The sequence below is a fragment of the Leopardus geoffroyi genome, chromosome A2 (genome assembly GCF_018350155.1).
Source record: "Leopardus geoffroyi isolate Oge1 chromosome A2, O.geoffroyi_Oge1_pat1.0, whole genome shotgun sequence".
Lineage (NCBI taxonomy): Eukaryota > Metazoa > Chordata > Mammalia > Carnivora > Felidae > Leopardus > Leopardus geoffroyi.
In genome coordinates, this window is record NC_059331.1 from 27,522,363 (window position 1) to 27,545,460 (window position 23,098).

The 23,098-nt window shown below is 42.1% G+C and overlaps 1 protein-coding gene and 1 long non-coding RNA gene across 10 annotated transcripts in view; one reads left to right on the top strand and one right to left on the bottom strand.

The window, feature by feature from the left end:
- The window catches only part of LOC123607518, a 93,434-nt gene extending 73,185 nt beyond the window's left edge, over nt 1-20,249 (top strand). For both annotated transcript variants that reach the window (XR_006716770.1, XR_006716771.1), the window contains one exon: nt 19,964-20,249. This is a non-coding gene — a long non-coding RNA (uncharacterized LOC123607518). The remainder of the gene's footprint in view (nt 1-19,963) is intronic.
- Nucleotides 1-23,098, bottom strand: part of FHIT (fragile histidine triad diadenosine triphosphatase) — a 1,417,560-nt gene that overhangs the window by 47,568 nt on the left and 1,346,894 nt on the right. The gene's annotated exons all lie outside the window — the stretch shown is intronic.

Here is a 23,098-nt window from a genome sequence, read left to right on the forward strand (position 1 = left end):
GCCTCCTGACCCAGTAAGGATAAAGTAAATGTTAGGTGAATTATTAGATGGCTTCAACTTGAGGTGTAGCACTTTCTTCTTTCTCACTTTCTTCACTTCTATTAATGTAAATTATGCCATAGCCAGCCCTGCTTTTTCTGAAGGGTTTTGGAAGGACCATATGCAATAATGCAAGTGAAGGCAATTTCTGATAGTAACAGTGAACACTGGTTTTGCTCAGACACTGTTTTATGCCCTTTATGCATATTCATTAATCCTCACAACTGCCCTAGGAGGATAGCACTAATATCTCCATTTAACACAGGAGCAAGATAAGTCCAGAGAGGTCTGGGAACAGGCACAAGTAGGCACAGGGCTGGGATGTAAACACAGGCAGCTGGTGTCTGCACCAGTCCTCTTGACCACTGTCTACTGTCTGTCTAGACTAGGCAATGCCATACAGATGTCTGAAACTGTTATGACAAGAAGGCAAGTTGGCCCTCTATGAACACAGCAGAGCTCAGGTGGAAGCGGATTTTGGGAGGCTCTCCAGTAAGACCACCAGAGGAGCTCAGTATTCTGACCACAACAAGTTAGCATCTCAAGCCCATTAACAGACCTGAGCTCCGTTGGTAGAGCCAGCCTGATCTGTGAGGTAGCTCTTCTTTGTGAGCATAGCACCTGCCCTTTCCTTTTATGCTTTCCCAGCACCTGGAACACTGATTTCAGCTCTGGGTGGAGTCGAGGCAGGCACCAGTGAAGAGAGACAGCAGCCTCATGGGGGACACAAGTTGGAAGCCATGGAGTGGAGAACCAAGGTTCCTTCTAAAATCTGTTAGATTACAGGTACTTACTGTATGGACCCCTCTTAACATACCTGCAGGCCATTCAGCCTGTGATTCACCTGCCTGTGACCATTAAGCACATGCCACACCATGCAATACCCTTTCTTTCCTGATTCAAGCAAATGACTTCCCTCCTCTGATCTTTAGTTGGAGAGTTCCCACCTGTAAAGATTTCAAGGAGTCCATGCCCAGATGTACCTTGGATGGAATTCCAAATATTCTGTAAGAGGCCCTATCTTTACTTCCAAGCATAGCTGATATTTAGGCTAGGGACAGAGCAGTGGCCAAGCTCCAGGCTTATCCTCTCAGAACTCACAACCCTGGTGGGCCACACGGAAAATAATCTGGCACCTGCAGAAAGCATGGAAAGTGCTGTGGTGAGGAAAATATGGGCAACAGTGGGAGCACTGAAGGGGGATCTATTCTTGTCTGGGGGAAGACTGCATGCAGAGGCCCCCAAAGGCTGTATATCTCCCTGCCTTTACATTATAACAAAAACCCAAGATACCATACTGACATCAATGTTCCATGCTAAATGCCTGCATGTTTTAGTGCACTTTATCTAAAACATCTAGAGCATGAGTAGAGCATCTTCTCCCACTGTTCTTCTCATTCTTGTTCATTCTCTGGGTTTCAGTTTGAATGCAAAGACCTTTAAAGAGTTTTTAGAGCCTACCCTACATCACCTGCTCCCTCGGGTCCATTATAGTGTATTTGCTTCAGATGGTGTCTGTCTGCATCCTTCCTACCCTGAGTATGGACTGAAGACTATCATCTGGGGGCTTCTTATAAATACAGAATCTTAGGCTCTAGCCTGGGTGAGTTTAAGCACTTTACAGGTGCCTTGCCCAGTTCAGCATCCATTAGCTCCATGTGTCTACCGGGCACTTGAAACATGGCTAGTATGGGCTCACATCTACTATACGTGTAAAATACACACCAGCTTTGGAAGATTTAGTACAAAAAAGAACGTGAAATACCTCAATAATTATTTTATACTGGCTACCTGTTGAAATAATATTTTGTATATTTCAGGTTAAATTAAAATACATTAAAATTTTATCTTTTTTTGGGTGGACACCTAGGTGGCTCATTTGGTTAAGCATCAGAGTTTGGCTCAGGTCATGATCTCATGATCAGTGAGAGCCCCACATTAGGCTCTGTGCCATCACTTCAGAGCCTGGAGCCTGCTTCAGATTGTGTCTGCCTCTCTCTCTGCCCCTCCCCTACTCGTGCTCTGTCTCTCTCACTCTCAAAAATAAATAAACTTAAAAAAATAATTTTACATTTTATCTTTTTTTTAAACATGGCTACTCTAAGGTTTAACAGTACCCATGCAGCTGACATTGTATTTATATTGTACAGGACTGCTTAAAATCTCAGAACCTGGTTGAGGATAATGATCAGGAACCAGTGTCAGTAAACTATAGCCAACTGGTTGAATGGGGCCCAGTGCCACTGTGGGAAATGCACTGTTATTGGAATATAGCCATTCTTACTCCTCACATATTGTCTGTGACAACTTTTGTGCTCCAAGGGCAGAATTAGGTAGGTGCAACAAAAACTGAATGGCTTACAGAGTCTAAAATATTTGCTACCTGGCCCTTTACAGGAAAAGTTTGCCAACCCTAGTCAAGAGCATGGATTCCAGAGGTAGAGGGTTTGGCTCAAAATCATGTCACTACCACCAGTCAGTACAAGAGGTTGGGCAAGATACTTCACATCTGTGCCTCAATATCTGTATCTGAAAACAAGGATAGGGATAGCTATGTTATAGAGCAGCTTTAAAGGTTAAATCAGTTGATGTATATGAAATTCTATAAAGCCTTGCACCTACAAGGTTCTCAAGAAACATTAACCACCATTGCTATCATTGCTAGCAATGATCACAGGCCATAATTACACATTTTTGCTTTACCTTTTTTCTTATCTGTCGCCCCACCAGATTAAAAAATCCCAGGGAAGGGGCGCCTGGGTGGCTCAGATAGTTGAGCATCCAACTTTGGCTCAGGTCATGATCTCACAGTTCCTGGGTTTGAGCCCCACATCGGGCTCTGTGCTGACAGCTCAGATTCTGCTGCTTCAGATTCTATATGTCCCTTTTTCTGTCCCTCCCCTTCTCTAGCGTTCTCTCTCTCTCTCTCTCTTTCAAAAATAAACATTAAAAAAAATTTAAAAAAAAACTAGGGGAGCAGGGACATTTTCTATCTTGATTCAGCTATTTCACTGAGCTCAGTTTCTGGTGAATAGTAGAAAGTCAGTAAATATTTGTTGAATGAAAGAGGTACAGAGGGAAAGTAATTTGCCTAAGGCTTCCTGACCAGTAAATGGTCAGGACTTGAACCTGGTTCTTCCTGCTCCCTAAACTCTTAACCTCCCCTGCTACACCAAGTGTGGTCTCTAGACCAACAGTGTCAGTGTCACCTAGAAGCTTGCTAGAAATGCAGATTATTAAACTCCATCCCAGACCTATTGAATCAAAATTATTTTCACAAGATCCAAGAGATTTATGGGCATGTTTCAGTTTGGGAAGTGCCACTCTGGGCTATAATTCCCAGTTACGACTCTCTGCTATTCACTCAACAAGTAGTTAATGTAGTATCAGTCTTTCCATGGAGCGCTCCGTTCTGACCGCCTTATACCAAAGCTGATGATTGGTATTCATCCCACTAAAGGCCTGGGGTGTTTAGGTTCTAAGGGAAATGTCACTGTGCTATGTCAGAAAGTGCCCTTTCTCCTGCCAGGTTCAAACCACTGCAATGTGGGATGACCTCTCTGCACAGAAGTCTGTTTAACATTCCATACCAGCCTCTAATGACCAGGACACAGGCTCCAGAGGATGCAAGGGGTATGAAAATCTACTCCTAAATAATTTCCCTCTGGGCACCTACCTCTGTGAATTGGTTCTCCCCTACATTTTACACACCAGTGGCCGCACCACCAAAATATACAATCCATTCCCATGCTTAATAATTCAGGCACCTTCCTTTTTGAGACTACAAATGAAAGCAAATCATCTCCTACTCGTATTAAAAAAAAATTAAAATTCTCCCCAATGCTGACTCTGGCTTTCTTACTAACCGTCCAGCTCCAAGACTGTATGATCTTCACCTAACTATTTTCTTAGAAATGGTCCATTATGTGGCACTTCAGAGGATGAGGGTGTTTAAAATTAGCACAAAATCTTACAATGGATTCCCATTTGTCACAGCAAGAAGTTTCAAATCATGGCCATCAGATGAACATTTTAAATTAGAAAAAGACTGATTAGCATAATTCTTAAGGGTCTGAACTCTAAACCCACAGATGGCCTCTGAGGAGGACTGACAAGGCAGAAAGGGGATTAGGATAAATCTAATTAGTTAGGGGTGTTCCTGTTTCTCCAGTCAAGTGGTGATGGATGGACAGATGGATCTAATGAAGCCCCATTAAAGTCTTTTTGATTCCCACTCACAGTGAGAGAACACATTACTCCATTAATGGCTCTGGGAGCTAACACAGCCCAAGTTTGGTGCTGTGACCTCAAAAATGAATTTGAATTGCCTGTCCAGCTCTTTACACATATCTGCAGGATGTAAATGAGCCTGAAAACTCTATGCCTGCTGAGGCGCCATCCCTGCCTATGCCCCCACTCCCTCTGCCTCATTCCCAGCTCAGGGAGTGAGCCTTCCTCTTGGCTGGCTTCTCAAGGCACTCAGGCTGGAGTCCCACAGTTTTTCTGTTTCTCCTGTTCTACAACTTGGACATGTCCTAGGGAATGTGCTGTGGTCTGCATAAGTTACTGATGCTACATGCTGACACAGACTACTGTTTTTCTCTTCATTGGGGGTGATGGCTATGCATTATCGCCATCATGTGCTGATTAGGAATGCAATGGAAGGGCCAAAGACAGGGTACATTTCTTGAGGGGCTCCTGACTTAGTCACAGAGATATAAGAGAAGAACAATATAGGACATTTCACATGCTAGATGCAAAATAAGGGTATGACTGGCTCTGACAGCCAAAGAACAAGGTAGACAGAATGGTGTCTATCATGGAAAAGTCACGGAAAGAGGTGGGACTCCATGGGATTTAAAAAAAGACCCATCTTTCCCCTAGATGACCACAACCACTTCCTACTCTTGTTTCTACTCTTGAGACTGTAGAGTCCAGCATCACTGAACAGTAAGTCAGATCATGTGATCCTCTCCAGTAATAATTAGAGCAGACACTTACTGAGCATTTACTGTATGCTCAGCACTGATGGAAGCACATTTCATACATTATTTTATTTAATCTTCACAAGAGCCCTGTGCAGTAGAGTGTAGTACCATCCTCTATATTACAGATGATAGAACTGTAGCACAAAAAGGTTACCTGGCCCAGGAAGCAGCAGAAATGGTAGACAATTGCAGGCATCCTTTCTCTAGAGCTCAGATTCTTAAGCCCTATAACTGACAATCTTGGGCCCCTGTCATCCCATCACACATGGAATAAAATCCAAACTCCCTTCTATCCCCATCTTGCTCTAATCTCTCCCACACTCACCATTCTCCAGCTACATTCTCCAATTGTGGTCCACATCAGGCCCTTTGCACTGGGAGTGCCCTTTGTCTGCAAAGTTTTTCTATTCTCTCATACCCAACCTGGAAGTATCTGCCTGACCTTGATACTCAACAATTTACTTTACTCCCCTAACCACTCACATGATCCCATTTAAGGCCATGGCTCTAAACACCATATCCATGGCTCCCAAATTTGTTTCTATCCTGGAACTCTCTAATGAGCTCCAACCCTGTGTATTCAACAAGTTCCCTGATGAGTGCTCTTACATATGCAGCAAAAACCTCATATTTCTGATAACCAAAAGAAAACACCTGACTAGTACCTTCCCCATCCTATGTCAGTTTTCCTATAAATATTGCTAATCATCCAGCTGGTTACTCAAATAACAGGAGTTAGTTCTTAGTCACTGAGCCCTCATAGTCAACTCCATCAACACAATTGACCTGCTGTATTTCATCAACAAAAAAGACATGCTGCCAAATGGCCCACTTCTCTTCACCTCCACTGTACCACGATCTATTACAAAACACTGTGATAACCACCCAATCGATTCCCTTGTTTGCACCTGTGCCTTCTTCCAGCTCAGCCAAAGGGATCCTTGTACAACTTAGATCATGCCATTTCCTTTTATAATAATACCCTACAACTCTAATCTCATACCAGGTCTACAAGACTTCTAGGCCACCACCTGCCTTTGTAACCACAGCTCCTTCTGTCTGTTCACCAATGCTCCAGGCCCCCTGGCCGCCTTTACATTTTCTGAGCATGCCAAGCTTATCTTAGACTTGCGGCTTTCTCCATCCCTATTTATTCTACGTTGAAAATTCTCTGTCCCTAGGTTTCCCGAGACTTGCCTCTCACCTTTTAGTTATCAAGGGAAATGTTCTCTCTTTGGTAAAGCTTCTCTGATACGTCTATCAAAATTCATTTGCTCCAGCACAAATACTGTTATCATATTACCTTGTTTCCTCTCGCTATCTGAGATGATGAATGTTTGTGCGTTTACTTGTTTTTGTCTGTCTTTCCCACGAGAGTTATCTCTTTGAAGATTTGGGTATGATCTGGCTTCTTGTTCATACTGTATCCCCCAGAGCCCAGAACTCTAAGGGGCATTAAGAGCATTAGTTTAGGGGCACCTAGGTAGCTCAGTTGGTTGAGCATCTGACTCTTGATTTTGGCTTAGGACATGATCCCAGGGTTGTGGGACTGAGCCTCACATTGGGCTCCGCACTGAGTGTAGAGCCCGCTTAAGATTGCCTCTCTCTTCCTCTACCCCTCTCCTACTCTCCCCTCTCTCTCTAAATTTTTTTCTTAAAAAGATAATTTGTTTAATAAAAAACACCATTTGATTATAAGCTGACAAAATGCAAATAGAGGAAGTAAGATTGAAGGCAGATGATGATACTGAGATTCCTATCCTATAGTCAGTGGGGATGGGGAGTGGATAAAGAATAAAAGTGAAGGGAACTTCTAGAGAGTGGAAGGAAATCTAATGCCTTTCCTGTGTTGAGTGTTACCCATGAGACCCTGGGGCTATACAGGTAAACAAACTGCCATGATCTCTGCCCTCACAGAGTGTGTGTTGTAGCATGTTGTTTAACCCCTTCGTCCCTATTTTAGGATAGGGCAGGGATAAGTACTCTATTTTTTATAGAAAGGGCCAGAGAGTGAATATTTTAGGCTCTGCAGGCCTACCATTTGTGTTGCAAATACTCAACACTGCTGTTGTAGTGCAAAAGCACTACAGACAACACAAAATCATGGCTATGTTCAAATAAAACTTTGTTTACAAAAGCAAGCACTGGCTTTGATTAGCATGTGGGCTATAATTTGACAAACTCTTATAATTTGACAGGCTCTTCTTTTGTATGAATTTCTTTAGACCTATCATATAGAAAAGTAGGCTTTAGAATAATCAGGGTCTTGTATAGAAACATCTAGATTTATTTATTTATTTATTTATTTATTTATTTATTTATTTTTCAATATATGAAATTTATTGTCAAATTGGTTTCCATACAACACCCAGTGCTCATCCCAAAATAATCAGGGTCTTGTATAGAAACATCTAGATTTATTTATTTATTTATTTATTTATTTATTTATTTTTCAATATATGAAATTTATTGTCAAATTGGTTTCCATACAACACCCAGTGCTCATCCCAAAAGGTGCCCTCCTCAATACCCATCACCCACCCTCCCCTCCCTCCCACCCCCCATCAACCCGCAGTTTGTTCTCAGTTTTTAAGAGTCTCTTATGCTTTGGCTCTCTCCCACTCTAACCTCTTTTTTTTTCCTTCCCCTCCCCCATGGGTTTCTGTTAAGTTTCTCAGGATCCACATAAGAGTGAAAACATATGATATCTGTCTTTCTCTGTATGGCTTATTTCACTTAGCATCACACTCTCCAGTTCCATCCACGTTGCTACAAAGGGCCATATTTCATTCTTTTTCATTGCCACGTAGTACTCCATTTTGTATATAAACCACAATTTCTTTATCCATTCATTAGTTGAAACATCTAGATTTATTATTAACCTTAAATCCCCTCTAAAGCTCTTAGAAGACACTGAGTAGACTTGAGCTGTGGACCTGAAGTTCCCATTATTCTTTTGTTTCAGTCCACTAATCAACCAGCTTTTGTAAGAAACCTCACAATTATATGGAGTTGAATGTACTTCACCTGATGAAGAATAACTGAAAATGGATAAGGAGATGGTGGAATTGCCATCATTGGTAAAGGATAGGATTTCCAGCATCACACCACTGTTAGAAAGGAAGAGGATGCAGACTAGTAATTAGTTATTCTGACTGCAGGTTAAGCTAAGAACTTGGCGTCACTATGACTTCAGTCAGGGAGGAAAGCTGTGTCCAAGTTTGTAGGCCTTCGTGAAGCATTTTTCATTTAGCTGTTGGCTCATTAGCTTGGACATAAGAAAGGATTTCTAGAAAGAAGATGGCATCATTGTGTGCCATTCTTGCTCTGGGGTGCTTTTGGAAACAACAGCTGTGATCAGAAATTAAATACTGTTAAGGGAAGAGCGGTAGTTGTTCTGGACAAATACCAAGAGCCGGGCTCCAGGAAGCTGGAGACAACAAAATCAAACCTTCAGGTATGTATGCCATTTCTGGGCTGTCTCCAAAGGTTGCCTTTGTGGCGGCTGTCCACCTGGTTTCCAGGGAGTCTTCAATTAGGATACTGAGCTGAGCTGATTCAAACCTGTGACCTGCACTGGCTCCATTACCATTAACACACAGAAGTCTTTTGTTATAGGAGGAAGGCACAGAGGGTATGGATAGCTTCACTTCAGGAAAACATACTTGTTTCAGAACACCAGTTTCTTCTGTACAGAAATCAACTAGATTGCCCCAATAACATTAACATTAAATACGGAACAACAAAAAGCCTACATATCCTGAACTGGGCGTACTGAGTTAATCTTGTTTCCATACCAAGAAATCCTTAAGGCAGCGTGCTTCACCCACGAGGGCCATCTCCCTAATTCCTTTTCCTCTACCTCTGTTTCACCTGGACCTGGATTGCACAACAGAGCCCGTGACCCTAAACACAGCCAGCACAAAACACATCTGTTCAGAGGCTCACTGTGCTCCCAGCACTCAGCACTGTTTAAATAATATGTGAGGAATCTACAAATAGTAGGGAAACTCCCATATCATCACAGTGCAAGGACTATGAAATGCATGGTCCCAGGGAAACATAGGAATAAAACTGACTGTCATGGAAATACCCTTAGGCAGCAGGCAGGCTGCGCTGTGACTTTCACTTACCATGTCACTGAAGGTCCTCAGCATTCCTGCAGAGTTTGTATTTTTGACCAATGTTTCACGGACACTCTTACCACCTCCAATGGAAATGCCATTACTCACACAAATCTTATGGTGGGAATTCATCAAGATATACTATCTATGAAGTCTCTGGCCAGTCTAGGATATGATATCTAAGTGTTTAATAGATGCCATCTATATGGATTATTATTGCTTGTCCTGTTACAGATAAAGAAATAGAGGCTGAGTGGGTTACAGTGATCAATCCAAGCTACAAAACGTGTCACCATTGGGATGTGGACCCAATGTATCTGGTTCTTTCTCTATTTACAGGAAGGAATAAGGAAAGTACACTGGTCCATCTTCCTTTGTTCTTTGCCTTAGCTTTAGCCTGGAAGTTCAGAGCTACCTCAAGATTGCTTAAAATTCTACTCTGAGTACTTTATAGAGTATCAAAATATAGATTATATTTTTAAATTTTCTATGCTATGTCTCTATGATACAATAAAAAGATAATTCTTTGTATAACAGAATATGGATCTCTTCCTCTAAAAAGTCCTTACTACACTGAATGGATGTTCTGATGTTAGTTAAGCCAATTTCCACTTCCCAGGTAAAGACACTTAGGATCTTCAAGGCATTTGGTGGCTCCCATTCTCTGGGTGGTGAGAAAAGCCTGACCGAGATGGTATGTAACATCACCCCTTTCATGGGTCACAAACATACAGCACAAGGTTTTCAAAATGTATGAGCATCCTTGGAAAATAAAAGCATTTCTAGGCATATGATTAACAAGCCAGAAAGGCCATGGCACTTGACAGAAAGGATGAGGCATTTCAGAAAGATAAGTCAAGATGCATTTATGAGCTGAATGCATCCCTCAGCTTGCTTGGCTGTGCTACTTGGTTCATAAACCAGGGATTAAGTCAATTTTCATTTCAACTTTTTCTTTCACCTTTAAGCAACCCCTAAGGTTTCCAGAGAATTTTGTTTGACCTTTAGCTAAAGTTCAACCTCTACCAAGTTACCAATTTTGGATGGTCCCTAGGTGATCACTTAAGACAGATTTCACTATAATTCAAGGAAAGGATAATCCCTGGCCCAAGAGTAAACAAAGGAAGTACTCCCAGTGGTCTCAGGGATGGCAAAAGTTATGGATTTAGTCCTGCTAATGAATTTTAGTGGTATTCTCACTGTGCAATATTGATCAGTGAAGTCAGCCTGGATGCATTTGCTGGACAGTGAACCCAGGGTATTTACCTCCATCTGCTCCTAAATGAGGATTCTCTCTGTGCTCCCTTGTAAGGGAAACTCGAGAAAAAAAAAAAAAAAGATGCAGTCCATGGGAGAAGGTCCTTTGGGAGTTGCCATTTACTTCCACAGTTAGGATGGGAATGTTGAACCCATCAATGGACTTTGGTGCCCAAACCAAGCAGGATATCTTTGCTATAAGCACCTAAGCTCCAAATATGCATTTATCTAACACCTAGCATCCAGAGACCTCCCAGCAACACTCACAGAGGAAATGTGGAGGGGAGCAAGGGAGAGAAAAATCAGGCTTTTCCAATTTATAGTGAAGAATAGGACTCTGAAGTTGTCTACTTCTTACACATCCTAACTTTGTCTACTAGATCTGCCTGATTCCTAAAGAAGTATATAAAAGTCTTTCAATATGCCTATATATTTATTCAGAGGGGCTTTTCCCTAAAAATATTTGCTTATGTAGTCAACTACTGGATTGTTGTGTGCACATGATGAAGACAGAGTTGCTCCTGTCCACAGAAGTGAAACAGAGCCTCCAGTTTGCATGAAAGCCCATCCATTCTTATTCACAGACTCTCCATTCATTGAATAAAGAGAAATTCAATGTCCATCTCATTCATGAATTAGAACTGAATGTCTGCATATACTATTTCTCTAACTTCCCAAATACGATAAGAACATATCAGCCCCTCTTAGTATCCCAGTGGACTGGAAGCATGTTCACTATAGAGGAAGATCTCATAGCTTTCTGCAGATAGTTCAATACCATGATGCCTCAGATTCAGCTTTCTGCATTCTTTCTTATTGATTGGCATACCTCAGGCTATTAGGTTTATTAACTAAATGATAATTTGGGGTGTGTCGGTGAGTATACAAGGAGATAAATGTTTCACGAATAGACTCAAAGCTTGCTGGCAGGAGACATGCAGTGATTTACAAAGTATTTATCTTTCTGGCATTCCCCGCCCCCTCCCCCCTCCCCCCCCCCCCGCCCCAGGAAAAAGTCATTATTGCTACCATCCTCTGAAAACAGAGATGTTTGTTTCCTGGGCAGGCTTGGAGACTAGCCAAAGCAGTGGGAAGATTCCTGGAATTTCAATACACCTGCTGGGGTGCTCGGCTGAATGAGCTCCTCCCGTGGATACACCTGATCTGCCTGTATACTCACCCCACAGCCTCTCCTGTCCTCACGGGAGCACTCCAGCAGCCCTACGTGTCTGAGAGATCAGGGCTTGCTTTTGGCTGCTGTCTTCCAACTGGCTGCCCAGCCTTGGGTCTGATCCCAATACTGTTAAACTCAGAGGAAGCAGTGCTTCCTCACCCTCAACCTCCCTCTCTCCCCTAGTGCACACACCTGTAATGGCACACAGTCTATTCAATGCAAATAATAGTGTCCTGATAGAAGCAGTTGCCCCTCTATAGCCTTCTTTCTCTGCCATCATGCAACACTTTTTGGTGTTGCCATTGTCCTGCCAGGGGTCCTCAAACTCAGGCACTATTGGCATTATTGGTCAGTTAATGCTCAGTTGTGGGGGGTCATTTGGTGCATTGTAGGATGTTCACCAGCATCCTTAGTCTCCACCTGCTTGATGTGACTAAGACACCCCTCCCCACCACTTGTGACATCCACAAATGTCTCTGTACATTGCCAAATTTCCCCTGGGCATAAAATTACCATGGTTAAAACTGATGCCGTGCCACAAGTGGGAGATAATGTGAGAAACTGAGAACTTCCCAGACCCCATGAGGAACCCAGAGGCACTACCTCATTATCAACTCTCAGGCCTAGTTTGCAGACCTCACTGCAGAGGGATCTCAAAGAACAATGAGACCCATAGCAGGATGTAGGAAGGAGGCCTGGGGAGGGCAATAGGGATGAGTTGAGAGATTATGGATTCTTGGCCAAAAGCTGGTAGACCAGGTGGACTGACCTGGCTTTTTCTAAAGGTCTAGAGCCACATCATTTAGAAAACATTTTGAGTACCTGCTATGTTGTTCACTTAATCAATCAAGAAGTTTTATAGGATTCTTTTCCTTCTCTCCCTCCCCACATTCACTTTTCTAGTTTTTGCCACTGTCTTCTTACCTCTGGGTTCTTCCAAAGCCTCCCTGCATACCCTTTCTTCCAGCTTGCTCTTCACGGTCCATCCCTGGCCCCCACCCTCTGCAGGTGAGGGGTCTTTCTGAAATGCAAGTCAGACCATGCCAACCAGCCATCTGCTTGCTTCCCTGGCTTTCCAACCTTTCAGGATGAAATCCAAACTCCTTAACAAGGCCTGCAAAGCCACTCATTTCATTATCTCTTTCCCTGCATTGCATGCAACTTCATGTTCTCACTCCCCTGGACCGCTTGTGGGACATGTTCCTTTGGAGGTACACAGGTGGTTTTAGGTCACACAGAGTCATGACCTTAAAGCATGCAGAATCTCACAGTGATTGTTTAGTTTCAACATCCCCTTCTCCTTGTGCTCTTTCCAGGGTCGTGCTGAGTTTGATGCTCCTTTGTCCTTCACGCCTGCTCTAAGGCTTGATGATCTCCCATTTTTTTTGTACCAGAAGAGAACAGGCCTCAGGCTCAAACAGCAGCATCCCGAGGAAAGTTAATAACACCGTTTTATTTTTCATTATGTTTACTTTTGTAGTTGCCTTCTATTTATAGCACATTCTACCACTCTTCTGTTACAAGAATGATACAGCCATTTCTTTTTCCATGAATGTTTTCAGGTAGAAAAAGGAAGTAGATTTGAAGCAACATAAATCACAGTAAAAGTGGTTCCTATACATGGCAGAAACTGTGATTACTGGCTGATATTTGGGAAATAAGGAGGTATTTGAATTTGTACCATGCTCTTTCATATCCCAGTTTCACCTGTCCCTCAGACAGGCTACGAACTGGAGGCAGGCAGGGACAGGAAGAACTGGATTGTTCCTTGTAATCATTCATGTGTCCTTTGGAATTTGATGTAAATGTCACCCCACCAAAATCTGAGTCAATGCCTCACCCATGTGCTTCCCTAGGACCCTGGACACCCCTCATAGGCTCCAACATGGCACCTGTAAGTTCTGGGCTTATGTCTGTCATCTTCACTGTGGTTTCCAGTGTCTGGTAAAGGCTTGGCAGAGACAAGATGCCAAATAAATATGTCTTGATTGGATGGATGAAATGGAGAGAAGCACACAATCCTTTTCAAGCCAGCCCCGGGTCTCACCAAGAGAAAGGCAGAATGAGGTGACCAGATAATCCATGTCAGTGAAGATATGAACCCACCTCCCTGGGTGACAGACACAAAAGACCAGATGATGTAAATCACTCGGGGTGCAACTTCCATCTCCCCCTCCATTGTGAGCATGAGAATTTGTAGGTTGCCCCAGCTGGGTCTAGTGCCCAAGCAGGGAACATAGCAAAGAACACACAGAAACCAACAGAACATAAGCTTGCTTGTCCCTAGTCTTTCTTTCTACTGGAGCTTTACCTTTACAAATTTGTAGCACTTGAAGGTATGTTTCCCCAGCCACTTCTGGATTGTAACAATTCCTTTTTTTCCTACTGACAAAATCTGATACTTAGCCTGGAGCACTTTCTTGCCAAGGAGAGAACTGTGGCAGACTTGTGACGCATGATAAAATACTACCGTAATGTGGAATAATGCTTTGAAATGTTGCCAGAGTGAGTGTGTATGCAGAATGATTGAAATCGCCTGCAAATACAAATGGTAGCTCTGTGGCTCATCTGTAACCTCAAAGTAGGAAAACTGAGATATCCTTTTCCCTCCTTTGCAATTTGCACAGCCTCTTGTTGGAAACTATGGAGATTATGCCACTGAAAGTAACTGCTATGTTTACTCCACGCACAATTTTTACTAACTAATATGATATCCCTGTATACTCATTGGTCTTCTGAGGGTCCCCTGATATTCTAAGCTGTTCTGTAGTTGTTGTTGTGAATGTCTCATTGAAGTAATCATGTATCCAAACCCAAAAGTTTTATAGGAGGATGTGGAGGTCATTTGTGCAGTGCAGAAAATGACATCCACTTTGTCCGCCTTAGAAATAAAGGCTTCATAAGCAAATGGGATTCAGTCCCCACTACACTTGCCCCAGCCCCCACATAATGGTGAATTCAGTGGAAATGATCAGTAGGTTGAGCTACATAATTAGAAGAGCCACAACTGTGGGTGTTTGCTATATGTCAGGCATTTTGCCTTCTTTTAGGTAAACTGCATAACATCCAATATAATTAATAGAATTAGCTTCATTTTGCTGTTGAGAAAAATGAGGTTCACAAAGGATAATTTGCTCAAGCTCTCACAGACACTAAGTGTCTCAGCCAGGATGGAGCCCTAGGTCTGTGTGATTCCAAAGCTTGAATTTTTTCTATGATGAACAATGTTGAACTAAAGCCAGAACACTGCCTTCTATGAGTTGAGGTCAAACCTTTACTATCTGTGGGCTTTGGACATCACTAGCTGGTTGTCAGGTACCCAAAACTGGCTGAATACACAAATCAATGGGAAGTTACTCATGAAGAGCTAGTAGCCTAATGAGAAATTTCTCATGCGCAAAAGCTGACCAAGAGGTAGAAGGAAATTCAAGCCCATTTCAGAGGCATCTGTCTCTTTATAAAAAGTGAAACCCCATTTTCTTTTGCTACAAAGGGACAATAAGAAAATCCATTCACTATATCTTGATTACTTCACTTGTTCTAAGACAGTTACTATGGATTAGGTACTTCCTACAAGCCACAAACCACATGCAGCACTGCATGAAGGATAACATAATCCTTGCAACCCAGTGATAGAGGCACTATTATTAGCCCCACTAGACAAGTGTGGGAACCGAGGGTCAGAGATTATGTATCTTGCCAAGGTCGGTCAGCTCAGCTGGGATACAAACCCAGATTCTCTCATGGCCAATAGAAGTCATATACATAAGAGTGGGGCATTTTGCCTTGATGGAGCCATTTTGATAGCTATCCCGATGGTTGTCAGTCAATTCCCTGGGGCTTCCTGGAAATGCAGGCACTGTGTCCATGGCTAAAAGCACTCCCCTCCCCACCTTACCCTTGCTCTGGGTTCCAGCCCACTGCCTTCTTTCAGGTCTTGAAATTGTTCCTTGGTACCCCAGAGCCCATGCACATGGTGCTCGCTAGCTGGGAACACACTTCTTCCCCCTCCTCGTGTTGTTGTCTGCTCTCCCACCTTCAGATCTCAGCTCTAGGGCCACCTGTTCAGAGGAGCCTTGCCTGAACCTGTGACTTAGTAGCCTCCTTCATTATAGATGAGCACTTTCCTTCAGAGCACTTCTCTGAGTTGGACCCTATTTGTTCAGATGGATCAGTGCTTGGGGCTCCATCTAGACTCATGCTTGTGTTCACAGCATTCAGCCCTGGGCACGGCTCAGAGGAGCCTCTCACAACCTATTGGTGGAAGAATAGGCACTCTGACCTACTAACCATGTCTGCTTCCCCATGTCGATGAGGTGCAAGCAAGGGAGGATGGCAAGCCAACTGACAGTGTGGTTGCGAGGCTGGATCTCCTCTCTGTTCAAGTAATGTCTCAGAATCATGTGCTTTTCTGAGTTAATTTTTACATTTCTTCCCCCATCTACAAACAGCAAGTAATCTTGCAGATCAATGCCTGGGACCAAAGAGACTTATGGAATGTTAAGATTATGCACATAAACGTACCAACTATGACAGCCACACTGAGAAGAATAGTAATCTTGTACCAAGCGATAGTTTATCAACCTTTGCCACTTATGAAATTCACAGCCAATTTAATTAAAAATATAACAGCTCTGAAAGCTGCTAAAATGACTATGACAACAATCAATCATTTTGTAATAGTGTTGAAGATCCATTAGGGACGTTGCACTGGATGCCAACTTTTTTTAAGCCCAGATAGTAGGGGCATTTCATTCTGCACAATTAATGTCACTGCATTAAAATATTGACTATCTATAAAGAAGAAAATACCAAACATCTTTATAACCTACATTTTTTATGGGCAAAACTTGCTTAGAAAGGTGCTTTGAATTTATTTGTTATAAGCTACACATTTCACATTCAGAAAATTAAAATGGTTTCTACTGACTAACTCATTTAATCATTTACTTGATTTAATGAAAACCGCTATGCATTTTTCTCTTTCTGTTGCTAAGATTAATACTTTCTGTTCATTAGCAATCAAATATTGCAGGAAGGTTTACATCTTATTCTCACTTAACTCACTGCCTTTTATTTCAAAAAATTCTAATAGAATTTAAATGGTATCTTTTAAATCATTTGGGAATTTTTCTCCTAGTAACTCACTTTGTCTTGTGTAAGACACATTGCTAGCTTTGACACTGAGACATTTATCCCCAACTTCCTTTTCGAGTCTCTCTTTCTTGGGGGGGGGTGGTGGGGGAAGAAGGAAGTATATATATACATATATATATATATATATATATATATATACACACACACACACACACACATACACATACGTGTACGTATATATACATACATATACATATGTATATGTATATACATACATATACATATACATATGTATATGTATATACATATAGAAAAAATTATGAACCTAGCTTCCAGGGCCCCTAATTCATTAATGCATCAGCAACATTGTAGTATCCCTTGAAATTCTGATTAGAAGGGCTCTTTGATTTATTAGTGGGCCTTTATGAGCTACCTTGGAGAATGAACCCATTAAAAATGTTAATCATAAGCAATCTGGCTTTCATTTAATAAAGAATCGAAGCCACCGGGTACAAGAGAATCCAGGCAAACATGGTACACTTCTGCCATCCCTCATAGAGAGGCTCCCGTTGCAAATGCCATTTCATTACAGCTGTGTCATCTGCACATGTGGCCTCATATCTGCTCTCCATTTTGATTTTCAGGTGTGTACAAATGGGCAGGTAAATTCCACTTGAAATACCTACAAGGGCAGATTCTACAATGGAATCTTTTTTACGATCATGATGGTTACAAAAGAGTATAATCAATTTCAATTACTAAATAATAGAGTCAGTAGTTTAAGAGCACCATGCCAAGTTTTCCATTCCTATCAGGACAAAAAAAATGTTTGTTGACCCCCAAAATGCTTGACAGGAGGAAATAACAAAAGGTAGATGATGGTGTTTATACTGAATGTAGATACAATGGTTTAAGGACTTTGGGTATAAAAATATAAGCATTCAATTGGGAACACTAAGAGGGTAAGGACAAAGGAATCTTTTGGGTAGTAAGAAAATGATGTATTTTAAGGTGATACTCAATAAGCCATCTAAGTACAGGAGCAGACGTGTCCCTAAGTTTTACTATTTCAATGTGTTTTCTGCTTTTCTTGTGTGCATGCATGCATACGTGTGTGTAAACGAATTTATCTGCCTTCCTCACTGTGTTATGTGCTATTGATTGGTTATGGGAGAGGGACGTAAGAATCTTCCTTTCCATGTTATGGTTCAGGAAACTGAAATGCAAGGCATAGGTATACTTTGACACTAGCATAGTGATCTTTCCTTCTTAAGCACTCCTAAGGATAGCTGTTTTATCATTTGTGCAATTATTAAGTGCTTGTCACCGTTCTAGACTGTAATATACATGAGAAGCACAGCAGCTTCTGTCTTGTCCATTACTGCAGCTCCAGCACTAACTTGGCTGGTAGATGCTTTGTGAACTTCTTTTGAATGAATGAATGATTTTCCCAGGTCATTTACTATTGGAGCATTAGCCAAAGCAGGAATAAATTACAGGTCACTCTCCTGTTCTATTTGTGACTTTCTATTTACCCTGTGACTCTGTTCAAATACCAACCCCTCTGGGACTCAATTCTGAGCTTTCTCCCTACTTTTCTGGGCTCCATTAATGCTTTACACCCATCCCTCTGTGTTTTGTATACACAGCTTTCCTTCTGCAATCTGTGTATGGCACCCCTTTCCGTTGTAAGGAACTATTGTATTCTTTGTGCTTGGGATGGAATTGTTTCTACATGGCCTCACACATGGACTCAGGATCTAGATCTGATTGCTCAGAGCACCCTATCCCTCTGGCCATGGTTCCTGGTTCAGCAATGGGTATGTAACTCAAGTTGGACCAGAGTTTTCTGTGCAAAATCTTAATAAGCATTGCTGGGAAAAACAATCGTTCCACTATAACCTAATAGGATGTAATCCTAATTAATCTAATCTAATGTGAACTGCTGGTGTTCACATTACCTTCCTTGGGAAGAAGCTGTGTGAACGAAGTAGAGAGACACGAAGTGACATTGCTTATGCTTCCAGATCCAGCCATGCCTGAATCAACTCTACCATTAGAATCTCAGTTACATGAACAAATAAATCCTTCCTCCTTCCTTGAGAGAATTTTGATTACTGGCCATGGCTTCTTGAGAGCATGGGCTCACTCCCTTCTATATCCCCTGCCCTTAGTAAAAGCTTGTTGAATGATAAACCAGCCTACTTCTTAGGGCAAGGACATCCCCAGGTGTTTGGGGAATACGACTATCAATAAAAGCTAAGGGGCTTTGTATCTTTTGGATCAAACTCTCATAAAAGAAGGAAGAGATAATACAGATACTCTGGATGTGGAGGTGTCAATGTCAATTGTAAGAGAAAGAGTAAGGTGCTCTGCCAGATAAAGAGGATCTTACAGCGGCTTACAATAAGACAGTGGGGACCATGCCACTACACAATGGATTTCACATTTTGGCATTCCTACAGTGACTAGGTCTCAATCATTATGCCAGCATTTCTGTGGCAAATGGAATTAGCAATCCCACATGCTTTGGAAATGTTAAATTGTTAATAAGCCCCTTAGAGCTTTGCTTCTTCTTTGAACTCCATGACTGGTTTTGGGCCATAGACAAGTGTACTAAACCATCTCAATTTGAGCTGGTAATTGAGGGCCTCTCAAAGCCTGCCCAGAAGACAATGTCTTCCACTGTGAGGAGAAACAGATGGTATCGATGTTTGATTTTTGTTTTTAAATCTAAGGCCTGGTTTAGATTTGATCCAAAAGATACAAAGCCCCAACAAAACGTGCTTCTGCAACTATTTGGAAGGTGAAGTTTCCAGGTACACCCTCCCCATTATCCAAAAATCTACACTTGTGCTAAGCTTAAGAATCACCCAGACCTGAATTTAAATCCCAGATTTGCTGCTTTTTATTTTTATTTTTTTTTTTGGCTGGAGGACCTTGATGATTTAATATCCATGAGCCCTTGCGTTCTCATGTATAAAGCCAGACTATATGACTTTCTCACAGGTATTTTGTGAAGATTAAATCAGATAACTGATGTTAAATGCTTACCAAGAACCTGGTACATACTAAGAGCTCAATATGCATTAGCTATGATTGTGATGGCAATGATCATTTAAAGCTTTTAAGCCAAACTTTGCAATGCTGAGTGCCTTATTAGCCATGAATTAACATCTCAAGCGTATCTGTCCACCTGTCGTCACTTCTTCATGTATGCTCATACTAGCATCATGTCAATTTCCCTTTATTTCTGAAGCATTTATTCTTTTTTGTTTCTCTAGGTCTGAACTCCTGTGAAAATCTGATCGTGTCGGGGTGAGGAGCCCTTCTCCCAAGCTCCTGTAGCAGCTTATGTGTTTCCCGTGAACCCACCATACCTCTTTCCTACCACACCATGATCGCCCATTTACTCATTTCTAGAATCTTCCTGATTACAAAGGAGGCTCTGGGAGGTCAGGGACTGTATCTGCCCAGATCACCATTTTATTTCCCTTGCTTAGCTCATTGCCTGGAAGATAATAGGTGTTCAATATTTACTGAATAAATAAATGAAAATCATAAAGCTTTCCCCTGGCCCCTTAAATATTTCACCTATATTGCAGCTTTTGCATCTCATTTAAGGGTCTATCTGGGGACTCCAGCATAAGAACTTCTATTTTAGATGGTCATTACAAACAAAGAAGGGGAATTTGCAGGCTAAATAAAGAAGCAGCCATTCTTCATCACAGGCCAGAAGGAATTTGCACATCAAGTGTCTTGTCTCCAGAGGGGAAGGGCAAAGTTGGTATTGACACGGTGTTACAGATGAAGGGAAGCTGTGTCCAAGTCCCTCATGTGCCTTAGATGACAAGGAGAGCTAGGCCTTGCCCAAGGTCACATGGCTAGTGCCAGAGATAACCGGAGCCTTCCAGCTTCCAGAAGAGCACTCACCAAACCCTCCCCTCCCCACTCCTATTCTGCCTACCAGAAGCACAGTCATTGCAAGAATTCAGTGAAGGCTTCCTTCAGAGCATGGCCAGAGAATAATTTAAGGAAATGCAGAATTTACACAACCTTGGTGAGATTAGGGGACAGGTCTTTCCAAGAAAGATTTGATTCAAGTTGATAAAACCTTTGGAGGGAAGTTATTGCCTTGCTGCCTCATTTGAAAGAGGAAACCTTTCTATTTCTTTGTCCTTAATGGGGGCATAACTTCAGAGAGAAAAAGACCTGGTGCTTGAGAGCAAGCCCAATAAAGGGAGCAATCCTGTTTTCTTCCTCGTTCAGGTTCAGCAGTGCCCTCAGCCCTGGCCTGGCCCACGCGAATCCTCAAGAACAAGGCAGATACAGGCCACAGCACTTCCCAACTGCATTTCACATTAACATGAACCCTTGGTGAGCATGGGACACAATTCTGGAATCTATTAATCTCACTGCCACATATGCAGGATGTTTCAGATGAGCTCAGCCAGAGATCTGCAGTATTGGTGTTGTTTTTAAATCAGGAAAAAAGAAACTCACACTCTCCGTCATGCCAGATGCTCTATCAGATAAATATCACACAGTTTTTTAGAGAAATATTATGTGATTTGAGAACATCTGAAATTCTCTAGAACATACTGTTATCAGAAGCTGACTTATACTAAATATCACACATCAGACTTTCCTTCAAAGGTCTTGCACTAAATTTGTCCACTGCAGCACAAATGTCTCCTTCTGAAACAGTATCAGACAGAGTTAAAATGTGTCAGCTCATTAGCATTACCACAAGTTGATTTCAGATGCACTCATGTTATCAATAACCGAGTTTTTTCCTGTTTCAGAAATGATGAGTACAGAAGAGATCTCCCCAGTTGCTACTTTGGTTTGCAATGGGTGTTACAAATTCAAGACATCATTTGTTCTTAGATTAGCATGAGCGCCACCCCCCCCCCGACTATTTACAGGGTGCAGAGGAAAATACCAGGTGCTGTGTTAAGAACTTTGCAAACTATCATGTCCTCAAGAGTCCTCTGAGACAGCTACTTTTAACTTGCATGTCAGGGCACCAAGGCCTAGTGCCCACATGACATGGTTTGTGGGGCACATTTATTGTGCGCTAGGCACCCTCCTATGTGTTTAATTATATCTCATTTCATTCCACCAAACACTTTGAAGTCAGTGCTGTCATAACCCCTGGATTACAGTTGAAGAAACTGTCACAGGTCTCCAACTCAGTCCTAGTTTACTCCCAAACTCATGCACACTCTTTCATTTGACAATATATGTGAGGGTCCTTTTTTGGTGAAGTTAAATCTCCTGGACTCTATCTTCCCTCTCTGGATGATCTTGGGTAAGCTCTAGTTAATCTTCCTGTGGCTAAGTTTCCGCCTTTGTAAAACAGCATAATAATAGTAACTACTCAGAAGGTGGAGAGAATGCAGTGAAAGCACTTAGCACAGTGTCTGGCATCTAGACATTACTCAGCAGACTGCAGGTATTGTTAATGATAATGACAACAGCTCTTATTATTTTTATGAAAATAATGCTACCTCAGAAAGTATATAGCGATTAAAACAAACCAAAACAGCACAATGAGGGTGAATTTAATAGTGTGTTAAGGACTATGTTCAAAGAGATGTCCCCACCAAGAAGAAGAGAGCTACATTCAATCAGAAGTGGTGGCCGTAGACCCTTATCTTTCTCAGCGTTGCCCGCAGGGGTGATACCCCTCTCCTACGCTGCATCACTGCTGTTCTCAGACCTCTGATAAAGCCCAAGATCATTCAAAAGAGGATCAAGAAGTTCATCTGGCACCAGTCAAAATGATATGTCAAAATCGAGCACAACCAGCGGAAACCCAGAGGCAGTAACAGCAGGGTATGAGGAAGATTCAAGGGCCAGAACTTGGGGTTTATCCTCACAATGTCTCTTCCAAGAACAAAGCCATTGTGGAAACAAACCCAGCTGGACATCAGGGTCACCAATCCAATGCCAGGCTATGCGGTGAAAAAAATAAATAGACAGCTTATGTGCACATCTCATTTGTGTTAATAAAACCATAAAACTGCCATCTGGCAAAAACAAAACAAAACAAAACAAAAAATACTAAATGGTGACTGGAAGGCAAGCCTTCTCTTTTTAGCTCCAACGGGTTTATATACCTATTTCCTTGCAGGAAGCTGTGCATTATTCAAGTTTTGTATGACACACAATGAACTTTTCTTCATTTCTGTCTCTCTCAGAATCTCTACTGAATGTCATGCCCTGTGGTCCTTGTATATGTTCCAGTCCGTGGCTGTGGGGAGGAGGTGGGGACAGGGAGCCATGCGTAGGAGTGTGCACTGACAGCAAGACCTGGTTTGCTCTAGTTTGCATTCAAGACAAAACTGTGTCTAGTGACTGGGTAGATGTTGCTGTGGAGGCCAGCCACAATGTCTCCACTCTGTGCTCAACAT